Here is a 12,449-nt window from a genome sequence, read left to right as displayed (position 1 = left end):
ATAAATGTCCTGCATGTGACAATTTGCCCCCACCAGAAGTGATTCTTTAATAAGACTGAGCAATTTACTTGAGAAAAGCACTTGACAGAGACAGAAACTGTGTCATTTGTCCAAAGGGGGACACAGACAAATATTTTCATCTGGCTAGTGCTCAATGCCTGACTCTAAGCTGCACATCACTCATGTTTTTATCCATCACACTTTAAACATTGCCGTTGTAACATGAGCAAACTGCAAAGCTCAAGCCTCACCCAGCGGATAGCTGATTAGATGGACTTCAACTTCAAGGGTGTGAACAAATGGACTAATTCTGTCAGGAAGTAGAGGCAGCCAGAAGAAAAGTAACAATATCATCTGCCAGGCAATGCTAGGACAGGTAGCTCTGTCTTCTTCTAAACTTTGGAATCAGGCCAGGGTCACTGATTCTCATTAGCAACAAACCAGCTCCTTACAGCACACAGGTCCCATGAAGCTGGAGAAAATGAACCTGGTCTGTGAAATTAGAGCTTGAGTTTAATCTGGGGAGGGAGATGGGGAGACATACTTGGCAAGCCCCCCCTTCTAGGCTCACTCTTGGGCACCAAACAGCCAGAGGAGGGTAAAGAATGGGTGGCAAATAAAACACAATGGGGGGGAGCGGGAGGCATATAAACTATGAAGATAGACAAAGCTTTAGGAAAGCAGATGGGGGGAAAAGGGAGAAGGAGGTAGGGGAGTGCCAGAAAACCCGAGGTGATAGAACCAAGCATAGCTTTTCAAGGTGCACCATTTTGTTCCATCTCATTTTCCTGGGCTTCTGACTTCCATAGCATCTACAGATCATTTAATCAGCACAGATTTGCTGAGCACTTACAATGGACCACACACTGTATCAAGAACTTTGCTTACATGAGTCTGTTTAATCCTAGCAGCAATCTTGGGTGATCAGCTATTTTACACATAAAGATTCTGAGGTTTCAAAAAAAAAAATCAAGTCCTACCTGTAGTTTGTGGTGAAGTCATAATTCAACTCCAGGTTTGTCTGACTCCAAAGCTTATGTGCTTTCCATGATACCAACAGAGTAAAAATAGTGAGAGTGGTTCATTAACTTCTGCAAGGGGGAATTTCTGAAATCAATACTTTAATTTTAATAGAAAGGCAGGGCTGGAACAATGTATGCTTTAGGGAAAATCCCACTGAGATGAAGGTCCAAGAAAATATGCTGTGTTCGTTTTAATATTTCTTGTGAAATTTCCAACAGGAGAAACTTTGTGGGCTATCGTTCTCAAAAGTTTTGTGTGATGGACCACCTGGAAATAGGAATCTTCATTGTGAGCTACCAGGAGAAAGTGACATAAAAATGTAAAGTGCATATAAAATGTATACTTTGTGCTCAAGTAGACATCACTGCACATCACATCCCAGCTAACAAGCACCCAAACATTTTCAGAAGAAAAAATAAAAATTGAGAAAATAACATGTTGAGTATTATTTTTCTTTGGTTTTCCCTTATGAATGCTTACTCTTCTACTCCACTTAAGAATCCCAGGTTTTCATGCACAATTTGAGAACACTCTGCACTTTGGGAAATGGCTTGTCCCACAACAGATTGACATTTTGAAATGTAGAGTGAATACGTAGCAAGATGATAAAATTTACCAAACTTCTCACTTCCCAGAAGTATCTAATTACAAGAAGTTTGAGATGTTCACAGGGAAGCTCAAACCATTCAATTGGACAGTTAGGAATCTGAACTTAGAAAAAAAATCATAAATAATTGACTAGAAGCAGAGTATAATAGAGCACGGGAAGAATGTAGCAGAGCAACTCGAAAAATTCATTTTGTTGATACCTTCTTAAATTCCATATTTGCTTGGAGTTCAATGACTATTTTTTCTCAGCCTTTTGAAACATATTCTTTTAGATGAGCCTAAACATATTAATTTCAACCCTAACCAAACCACCAACATTCCTCACTACCATCATTACCTATTGAGGGCACGGTCCCCAGAATCAGTGGTGAGTGGGTGTTTGAGTTTACCTTTTGAGTCTCTGTGAGTTATGACTTTTGGAGACTGAGTTACAAAGGAATACACATTGTTGGGCCCAATATTTTCTGTTTCTCCTCCAAATCCTTCTCTCCTTTGTTCCATGTCCCAAAGCCTGGCTTTCCCTGGACCACCTCACTGGGGCTGTCTTGCAATCCCAGTTACTGATGCAGTTGGGCCAATGAGAGGCAGCAGCAAGAGATCAGAGAACAGGAGGAGGGTAGGTTATGTGTTATGTTGTCCCTGCTTCCTCCGCATGAGCTGTGTTGGCAGCTGTGTTGGCCGTGGCTCCCATCTGGAAGCCCTTCTCCAATGCTGCATTAGTTTCCTAGAGCCACCATAACAAATCACCTTAAACTGGGAGGCTTACCATAACAGGAGAGTATTCTTTCACAGCTCTGGAGACCAGAAGTCCAAAATCACGGTGTCAGCAATGCATGCTCCCTCCAAAGGCTCTAGGGGAGAATCCTCTTTTCTTCTAGCCTCTGGTGGCTTCAGGTATTCTTTGGCCTGTGGCTGCAGAGAAGTTCAGTCTCTGCCTCTGTCTTCATATGGCCTTCTCTTCTCTCTGTCTGTGTCTTCCCTTCTTATAAGGACACTTACTGGATTTGGGACCTACCTGGATAATTCAGCATGATTTCATCTTGAGATCCTTAATTACATCTGCAAAGTCTTTTTCTAAGTCAGGTCACATTTTGCAGGTTCTGGGTGGGTGTATCTTTCGAGGGACCATCTTTCAACCCACTTGCAAAGGGCTATGACTTTGAGGGGTCCTGGCTCTTGTTCTTTTCCCTTCTCCTCCATGCTTCCTCCTGTTGCCAGGACTGCCAGGCTTTACCATCTCTTGGCAATCCCCTTAACCTTGCCCAAGATATGAATAGAATCCCTTCATTAGACTTGCTTCTCTTATCCTTTTAAATGTACATGGATCCTGGTGTGCCTGGGTGGTTCAGCTGGTTAAGCATCCGACTATTGGTTTTGGCTCTGGTCATAATCTCACAAACTGTGGGATCAAGCCCGACCTCGGCTCTGTGCTGATAGCATGGAGCCTACTAGGGATTCTCTCTCCTTCTGCCTCTCCCCTGCTCGTGTAGTCTCTTTCTCTCTCTCTCAATAAATGAACTTTAAAAAAAAATAAAAATTAAAAAAATAAATGTACATGGATCCTAACTAAAATAGTTATATAAATTATATAATAGAGTGTTGAGGAAGCATTAAGAAAAAAAACACCAAAAAAATTAAACATGACCTTATCAACGAAGATTCTGACATGAATCCCCACTCTCAGCCAGAGACTTCCCCATCTTCAACGGAACATATCTTCCCTGATTCAGCCAGCAGGATTCACTACTGAAAACTTCAAAACATGCTTACAAAAAAAGTCACAGGGGCAGAGGAGCTAATCCTCTGTGCTTCTTCTATGTTACAAATAGACATTTTCTAATTCTGGCACTTTGTACACAGAAAGAGGTAATCTTTATAATGAAGCTCTCTTCATCTTCCACTAAGACATAATGAACTTTTATGAATATATTTACCTACATTTAGAAAATTTCCCCAAATAATAGACCAGTTCAGTGAACTAAACTGTAATAACACTGTTTGACACCATGTACATCAATCACCTAACTTACTGTAACCTACTGGCCTTTACACTGAAAAAGAAATTTTTTTTTTGAGAGAGTGAGTGAGAGTGGAGGAGGGGCAGAGAGAGAGGAAGAGACAGAATCTTAAGCAGGTTCCACATTCAGTGTGGAGCCCATGGAGTCCAAAACAGGGATTGATCTCATGACTGTGAATTCACGGCCTGAGCTGAAATCAAGAGTCGGACGCTTAACCAACTGAGCCGCCCAGGTGCCCCTTAACACTTTTTAAATAATTTGTCTTACGTTGTGGGAATAGTAACCCACACTCATATGTGTGTTTGCTCCTTTCTGATGTTTAACCACTTATTCTCTCCCTCGTTGCTGATCCAGCTCTATGTGAATATATGCAAGGCACAAACCATTGGCCAAATTAAAGAGAATTCTGCTAAGATATTTTATTTGAATATTGATTTTTTTTAATTGCCCATTTTCTCATTTGTAGATTGATTGGGTTGGATTGGGTGATTTGATCTTTAAGGCTGTTTTCTAGAAGGTCCTGGAACTTACATAAATTGGCCCATGGAACTCAGCCACTCCATCATGTCATCACCATGATGTCATAAGAAATCCTAAGGCCCTGAGGGCTCCTATTGAATAAAGTGAAATTGTTTAACTTTCCAACTAAATTTGGAAAGTGTTCTATGTGTCTGGATTGAATTCTACTCGTGGAATCTGCCTCCTGCTGACAAAGGCCAAAACTAGTCTAAAACCCTCTGTAGCCACTGCTTCAGCAAGTTGAAATCAAATATCCGACCACACCAGTACAAAAACAAACAAATGCACAGAAATAGGCCTTGGTGCTACTCCTGGCCTTCCCCTATTCTGTGGGGGTATTTAGCCCTATCAAATTTCATTTGCTTCACAGCTCAGCGCACCTCTTCCTGCCAGGTGCGTGTACCTAGAGAAACTGGATGCAGGTAGACTATCGACACCATGTTGTTAACAGAAGGTCTATGCCATCAATCATTCATTCATTTGTTCCTTCATTCATTCATGCCAAATCTCCCAAGTGTGCCATTTGTGTCTTCAAAATTAGTGCTTAATATCTGCTAGACAAACTTCAAACATGAGATCATCTCTTAAAATATCTAAATTGAATCTTCCCTATATGGTTGGTGTTCATGTGACAATTTAAGGGAAATAGTGCAAGAAAAATGATATAGAGCAAATGGGGGAAATGCATATACAAATGTGCATATATTCATATGCATATGTGAAATATGTGTGTATATATTTAAAATTATGGTTTGAAAAGCTTTTGCCAAAATTCAGGACTTCGTGTAAAAATAGCTTCATGTCTGTATCAGTTAGTTTCTCTTGGAAACTTTAAAAAAATATAATATTTTTTGATGGCTTTACCCTGTGCTGCCCAGCTACATTAAGATAACAGTAAACTACATTCTTATGGCTGTCATAACATTTAGCTTGGTGCTGCTTGCGATGTGAGTAATCTATTAAGATATATAAGGTGCAAAATGCCGCCTTTGTGTCTTGGAGTTCCAGCTATCAGCTGTAACAACCAAGTGCGATTACTGCCAGTGTGGGGCCTGGCTGCTTCCCACCACAGCCCTCATCGGCCAGAGACTCTGCAGCAGTGACCCCTGGCAGCCTGGGCCACCGCCACTGGGGCCGCCCAGCGCTCCTTCTCCCAGCCTCTGTTTCCTCGACTCCCTCCCCTCTCCTCTTTCTTGCCTGTCATCAATCTTACTAAAATGACAGCAGACAGATGTTAGCCTTTGCAAAGATCAAATGAAATCTATGGCTCTGGGGCTGTTCACCAGCAGATCAGTCTACACCCCATGCAGGCACACACACTGGCAACAACCCACCTAGGATCAATTCGCCAGCCATTGCAAGTATCCCTCTGTAGGCATGGGCCACTCAGAAAGGGATTTTGACAAAATTTAATCCTTCAGTTGCTTCAGAGAGGTTTGATGACGGAATGCTGGGAATTTCCTGTGAGTGTGTGTGTGTGTGCATGCGTGCGTGTGTGCACGCATGCGTGCACTCACTTACATTTGAAAACAATTACTAATATTCAACTTAGAGGAGACGGTATTTACTTTGGCCACAAACTCATGATTTTTAACCCCTTCTTCCAAAAGTTGGACTCTGCCAAAGTATCCCCCACACTTGCCCTTGAGTTTTCAGATTTGTCTTACTGAGCAAACATTACTCCATAGCAGAACTATGTTGAATGTGCCCTTGTCTCATGCAATTTCTTTACATCAATGTACAGGACTATTTATCCCCAATAGAAATGTTTACCTAATCTGGAAAATGTCAGGCCATATGGTGTACATTGTATGAATTTCATCCATCCTTTTTAACTCTTTCTGGAAGTCTTTTTTTCCTCTTGCTGCCCGTTTGTTGTGGACCAGGCAGAAATGATTAAAGGGGATGGAACTCAGAAGAGGGGGGCAGGATGGGAAGGAAGCAAAGAGAAGCCCAGATGGGGCACGGGAGAGCTTCTTTCTTTACTGAACGCGACATCTTGTAAACCAAAGGCTAAAGAAGTCTGAGGATCATGGCAACCTTTGTGCAGAGTTAGAGCAAATCCAGAACAATAATAAAAAAAAAATACACACATATCAACAGTGACCTAAAGATGAATATGATGCATTATTAATAATAACATCCCCATGGGCTACCTGAAATTCAGAAAGACCAAATCACCTTTAGGCTCTTATTTCTCTCATCAGTTACTAGAAATAATGAAGTCTTAACTGCATGAAGAAAAGAGCAACCCTCCAGTACTTTGAGCTGAAGCAAATGTTTCTGTAATGTATCTTTCTACAGTATCTTAGTAAAAAGATAGATAGCTATTTAAAATAAGCGATATCAAGGAAGAATAAACTATTATGTTTGTGCCAATGCTTATTCATGGTTTTATAACAAGACATATCTGTTTTCTTCATATAAATCTTGACTCTATATTTAGAGTTTGCAAACAATGATTCTAGTTTTTGGCTGCCTGCCACTTCTGATAGAAAGCTGGGATAGCCGTACTACATTACTATAACATTAAAAAAAATTCCCAAAATTCCATGTGGGGAACTTCCTAACATGCAAGAGAAAAGTATAGTGTTCACAGAGAGAGAGAGAGAGAGAGAGAGAGAGAGAGAGAGAGAGAAGGAGGGCAAAGGTTTATAAATTTCAGGGAGCAAATATTATTTTTTTTGGTCAATCTTCCTAAATTAAAGGTATCTATGGTAGCTGTAGAAATGAAGTAGAGAATGCCATCTCAGGCCTTTAATGGCCTTTATTTTATCTCTAATCGAAAGACGCCCCCCTCTGTCTTAGCCTCTTGGTCAATTCTGAAAGAGTGCTTGAGCATTCATCAAACAGTCAACAGGACCAGTTTTAGCAATGTCAAGTAATCTGATATGTATTAAAGTTCTAGTCTCCTCTTTTTTATATCTAATAGTCCTGAAAACACTTAGCGGGTACCAGAAAATTGTCATTAACTTAATTTTGTTCTTGGTTGTAGGGAAAGAGAAAAAGAAAGCAATAACCCTCTAGGATAGGCAATTCGGTGGACTTGATAGTCTAATAGTATTTTGGACGTGTGGAATACACTCAGGAAATTTCACTCATTTAATTACTGTAAGCTCATTCATACACTCACTCAACCAAATCCTCTTGTTTCCACGCACTGTGCTGAGTACTAAGGATGTGAAGCTCAAAGACAGGATATCTCCCTCAAGAGTCCCCCATTCAGATGCGAAAGTCTTTGCAGGAGGTTATGATAGGCATCCTGTGGGACTCGTGATCTCAGTGAGAAAGGAACCTTAACAGTCCTGGGGTGTCAGTGTAGGATATGGGAGATGACACCTTCTGAGCCACCTTAAAGAGAGTCAAGGGCAGTTCTGGCAATCTAGGACAAGGACAGAGGCTTGAGAGAGCATCTGAGTCGCTAGATGTGGTCACAGGATGCACACACTGGTCAGGGGCAGGGGGCGGGTGGGGGAGATGATGGAAGCAGATGAGGGCAGGACAGTAGGAGGTTAAATCACAAAGAGCCTTGAATCTAGAATGCCATGGCCTGAATGAAAGACATCAACAACTGTGAGGCTGCCACTAAAATTCTGAGTAGGTAAAATCTTAATGGAAAAGACAGAGAAGCCATCAAAAGATCTGTCTTAACCTGAAAGACATATGTAAATATAGGAATTAAATACAGTGACTAAAAGACAGTTCCAAGACTCAAAACTAAGCCTATAATTTTGACATTACATGCAACTGAAAGATGCCCAGTGGCCCTCACTCCTGAGATTAATTCAGAAAAAGACAACTGATTCAGACAAATTGAGAAAGGATACTTCAGAAAAGTAAGAAAAAGGTGGTGGAGGAGGGGTGGAGGGTAAGAGGTCATGGTGAAACAGATTTGAGGAAAACTTTATATTAGTCTGGATGAACTTTGGCCACTAAGTTGAATATATTACCAGTAAATTGTTTCTTATTGGAAAAGAGAAAAAGAGAGCAAGGACAGTGGACACGGACACTCTAACTAGACTTGGAATAAACAACCGAGGTTATTTCAGGCAGTCCAATGTTTAATCACATCTAGAAAAGAAAGTCAAATGCATTAGTTCCATTTACAACCAATGTTGTTCAGCATATCAATTAAAAGCACAAAGTGCTTTCCCCACATTCCTTCTACCCAATTTTCAAATATTTATTGGTGCATTATACTACACATTTCATGACAATTAGTGTGGAAGTGATACAAGACCCAGAGAACACACTGAGCTTTTCATTATGAGAGTGGATTGAGCGGGACAAAGACTAAATTGTTAATATCTTAAAAACAAGAGCATTAATTATTAAACAGAAGTAGTAATGTATGGAGTTATCTGTGAGAGAAGTGCAATGTGCCATTTTAGCCAGTTTTTAAATCCACCATTTGCGGAGTTCTAATGATAGCCTTATTAAGTTATATAGATAGTTGAGCAATATATCACTGAATCAGATGTCTTAACTAAGGATACTGGCAGCAGGCCCACAAAACAGAAATTTAGAATCCCACTCGGGTTACCTTGATTCTTAGTTTGAATGAGTCAATATGGGGCAAAGTTGAAAATAAAGGATAATCAACAGTATAATTTGAAATGTAGGCTCATCTTCACAGATAGGTAAAATCAGAACATACATGGAAGGAAGAAAGGAAGGGAGGGAGGAAGGATGGGAGAAGGAGAAGGAGGGAGTGAAATAGGGAAGGAGGGAGGAAAGAACAAGAATGAAAGAGAAACTCTGTTCCCTGGATATACTCAGCTCACAAATCAACTTACAATGAAAATGTCTGTTTGTAGAACCACTGAAATAGACAATACAGAGTTATGTGTGTGGTGGGGGTGGGGGTGTTTCCAAAAAATTCAATAAAATTGCTCTTTGTCTCTTAGATGAATACTTGATGAACAAATATTGAGTAAGATAAAACCCATACATCTAAAATCCTCGTGGCCTACTCAGTAACTCAGTAGGATATTTAAAAATCTCTCAGGAAAAATTAGGCAAGAGCATAAATTATGTCCTTTCAGATAAATGCTTCCTTGTGATTCTTCCTTTCCCCCCCACCTGAGCGCTGATGCCGGTTTCTTGTAGAGTCAAGAACCAGAAGCAGAGGGAAAGAGCAGGGGAAGAGAACCCAAAACGGAGGTGGTGGAAGATGCCTTCCTATGATGAATACATCAAACTTTAAGTATTTAGCAATTTGTATGATGGAAAGGGACACATACTGAAATCTTAATCTCAAATATATCAAACTACCTTAGCCAATTTCTTTTTCCACCTTAAACTTCATTCCAGGAGCATTTTTCAAATATGCTGCATATCAGAGTGAACGCAAGCTATCTGACTGCAAATTTGCCTCCATATTAAAACACTTACTCTGTTGAAGTGTTCTGAAACTGAAGCGTTTTTTCTTGCACTCTCATGTCCTTAATGTTGGAGAAACATCTCAAAATTATGCACTCTAATCATGGATTACACATTGCCACCTATAGTTGAGATTAGGTTTTCTAAAAAGTGTGTAAAATAGCACTCATACCTTCAGGAAAATAGCAAAAATGTCCCCTTCAGCTCCTTATCGCTCAACATGTGGGCAAAACAAAATAATAAATAAGTAACAAAAATTATGGGACACAATATTTACTGAGCCAGCCACTTCACACTCATTATCTCGTTTAATTCTTACAGGTTCCTTATGAGACCAGTGTTACTCTCTGCTTCGTAAATAAGAAACAAAGGTCAGCTGCATTAATAACTTGCACGTAGTTCCAAATGGAGGGACTGCTATTCAGATCCAGCTCTACCCAACACGAGAATACATGCTCTGAAACACTATACTCTCCTGCCTCTCCCCATTAACTGGCCCTGTTCAAATGAGCAACATGAACACTTGCCCCATCTTTCCTGCAGAATCAAATGGGAACTTCACAATAAATCCCAAACCTTGGCTTTCTCGGCAAAAGCCTTTAGGAAATGGTTTAGCTCTGGGCTGCGCCTTCCTCCCCAGGGCCCCCAAAGGCACAGGATCAGCAGCCAGCCTGTTGCTACAGAAACATCCCAACACCGCATATGTCTTCAGTGTCTTCAGGGCTGGAACAACTGTCCTTTCTTGGGCTCTAGGCTCTGCACTGGAGTCCCCCAAGGGGTTAATCCATGCCATTCCAAAGTTCAGTGAAGGGACAATCAGAACTGAACAGCAGGGATTTTAGAATGTTAATCGCCCGCTCTCCTCCGATTGGCCCAGAACAAATGCAGGGTACAGTAAATTGTCCTTGTCAGCTCAGCTCACATGATGATATGCTTTATTTCTAGACATGCCTTGAATCTGTCCCCTGAATTTATGTTCAGAAAATAAACACTTCCAGACGGCAATAAAGCATTCAGTTGTGGCTGGCGATTGCACAGTCTCAGACCCACCAAAGCTCTTTTCTTGGGAGGTTTTAAAGGTTTGACTGGTCCAGGCTCCAAAATCATATTTCCTCTGCTTACCAACCTGGCATGCAACTGTGCTATTACAACCAGAACCCCAGTTTCATGCTTGTTCCCCATTTGTTCCCCCATCTCCACTCTCTTTCTGTCCCCCCACTTTAGCATTTTCTGCTACAAACACTTTCATTTGGGGTTCCATTCAGGCAAAACTTTCTTTTTTGCCAATTTGCCAAATGAGAAGGAAGTTGCCCAACCTATTTCATCCCTGTCATAAACCACGATAGATTATGACGAGGAAATATTACCACACTGCCCAAAATTTAGGCAGTCACTTACCACGTTCATAATTTTTGTCCAGATCTGAGTATTATTTATATTATTATTTACTCGATCATAAAAAATACTTTAAATCAACTCCCATTTCATTTCTTAATTTTGTTTTCAGGAATAAATCAGGGATTTGAGGACTCTACATATGTTTTCTCATACATCTAAAAATAAATATACATGCTATTACATTATTTCAAATTCATCAAAGTATCCACTAAAATCATTGTGTATATTATCAATATGCATGCCATACACTCAGAGAAAGACAATTCTAGAACAACACGGTGTTCCCAAGGAAGATCAAATAACCACAATATAAATAAATAAATTGCAATAGTAATAAGGATATCAAAGATTCAGGATATGAGTTTCTTTCATAAAAGCTAAATTAAACAGCTGTTTCATTTTCACCTGAGATGGCCAATGGGACAACTTGCATTTAGGTGATTTGCTGATTAGATTGTGTGATGGTCTCTGGGTGTTGCTGATAAACATGCAGCCCACCTGAAGTGTTTGTTTGCACCTTGTAATTTTTATGGTCACACTCTAATTCTACCTTGCTATCCTTGGGTGGCATCTCCTTGCAACATGAAGCTGCTAAGACTTTGGCAAAAACGAAATGAAAGCAGACCAACCTCTGAAGGAGGTGACAGGCAGGACAATTCCACGGGGAAGACTATGGGGTCTCACTGCAGATTGCAAGGTGTCAGGGATTGAGCTGGCACTTACAAGTGTCCTTTAACTTAGAGAAGGGATGGGGTGCCTTGGTGGCTCCGTTGGTTAAGCCACCGACTTCGGCTCAGGCCGTAATCTCACGGTTTGTGAACTTGATCTCACGGTTCGTGTGTTCGAGCCCCGCGTCAGGATCTGTGATGACAGCTCAGAGCCTGGAGCCTGCTTCGGATTCTGTGTCTCCCTCTCTTTCTGCCCCTCCCCCACTCCCTCTCCCTCTCTCTCTCTCCCTCCCTCCCTCCCTCAAAACCAAATAAACATTAAAATGAAAAAAAAAAAAAAACTCACATAAGGGAAATTCAGTGACTTCTTCCATTTCTAAGTGAAATTCTACAGAAGAATATAGGAGCTACAGTCCGTAATTAAAACAGTATGGTTTGGCAGATAATAAATTGCATCAAATGTTAGCAACTCAGCTACCAGCACACAGTTTCACTGAACTGTGAGCCCCCCACTTCCTTTCATGGCTTCTCTCTTTTATTGTAGTGACACTGTAAGCCCTCTTTTCTTTAGGAGGGGACTATAGACATCTGTTAGAAAGCACTCTTAGAACTTTCTCACATTCTGGACCAAGATACTATGACAACATTCCAGTTCACACATGGAACAATTTTAATGCAAATATTAAGTTGAGATCTTACTTAACTCAGAGAAATGGTTGAGACCCATATTCCTAAATTGCAATTTTCTCTTCACTGTCTCTCTACTTTTAGTTAATATTATTAGTCTAATACTACTTGCTTTAAGTTTGATCTAAACTTCTTATTTCAGAAA

General features: G+C 40.6%; 2 long non-coding RNA genes across 2 annotated transcripts in view; one reads left to right on the top strand and one right to left on the bottom strand.

Annotated features, from left to right (window-relative positions):
- LOC147582504 (uncharacterized) overlaps positions 1 to 12,449 on the bottom strand; it is a 181,479-nt gene that overhangs the window by 129,099 nt on the left and 39,931 nt on the right. The window lies entirely within an intron of this gene.
- On the top strand, positions 7,767 to 9,572 carry LOC147582505 (uncharacterized). Its single transcript, XR_015248734.1, has 2 exons — positions 7,767 to 8,005; positions 9,279 to 9,572. It is a non-coding gene; the product is annotated as an uncharacterized LOC147582505 (long non-coding RNA).

Source organism: Puma concolor, chromosome A3 (assembly GCF_028749965.1).
Source record: "Puma concolor isolate L17-30 chromosome A3, mPumCon1.1.hap2, whole genome shotgun sequence".
Classification (NCBI taxonomy): Eukaryota; Metazoa; Chordata; class Mammalia; order Carnivora; family Felidae; genus Puma; species Puma concolor.
Note: the sequence above shows the minus strand (reverse complement) of the source record. Positions and strands in the feature narration are given on the sequence as shown.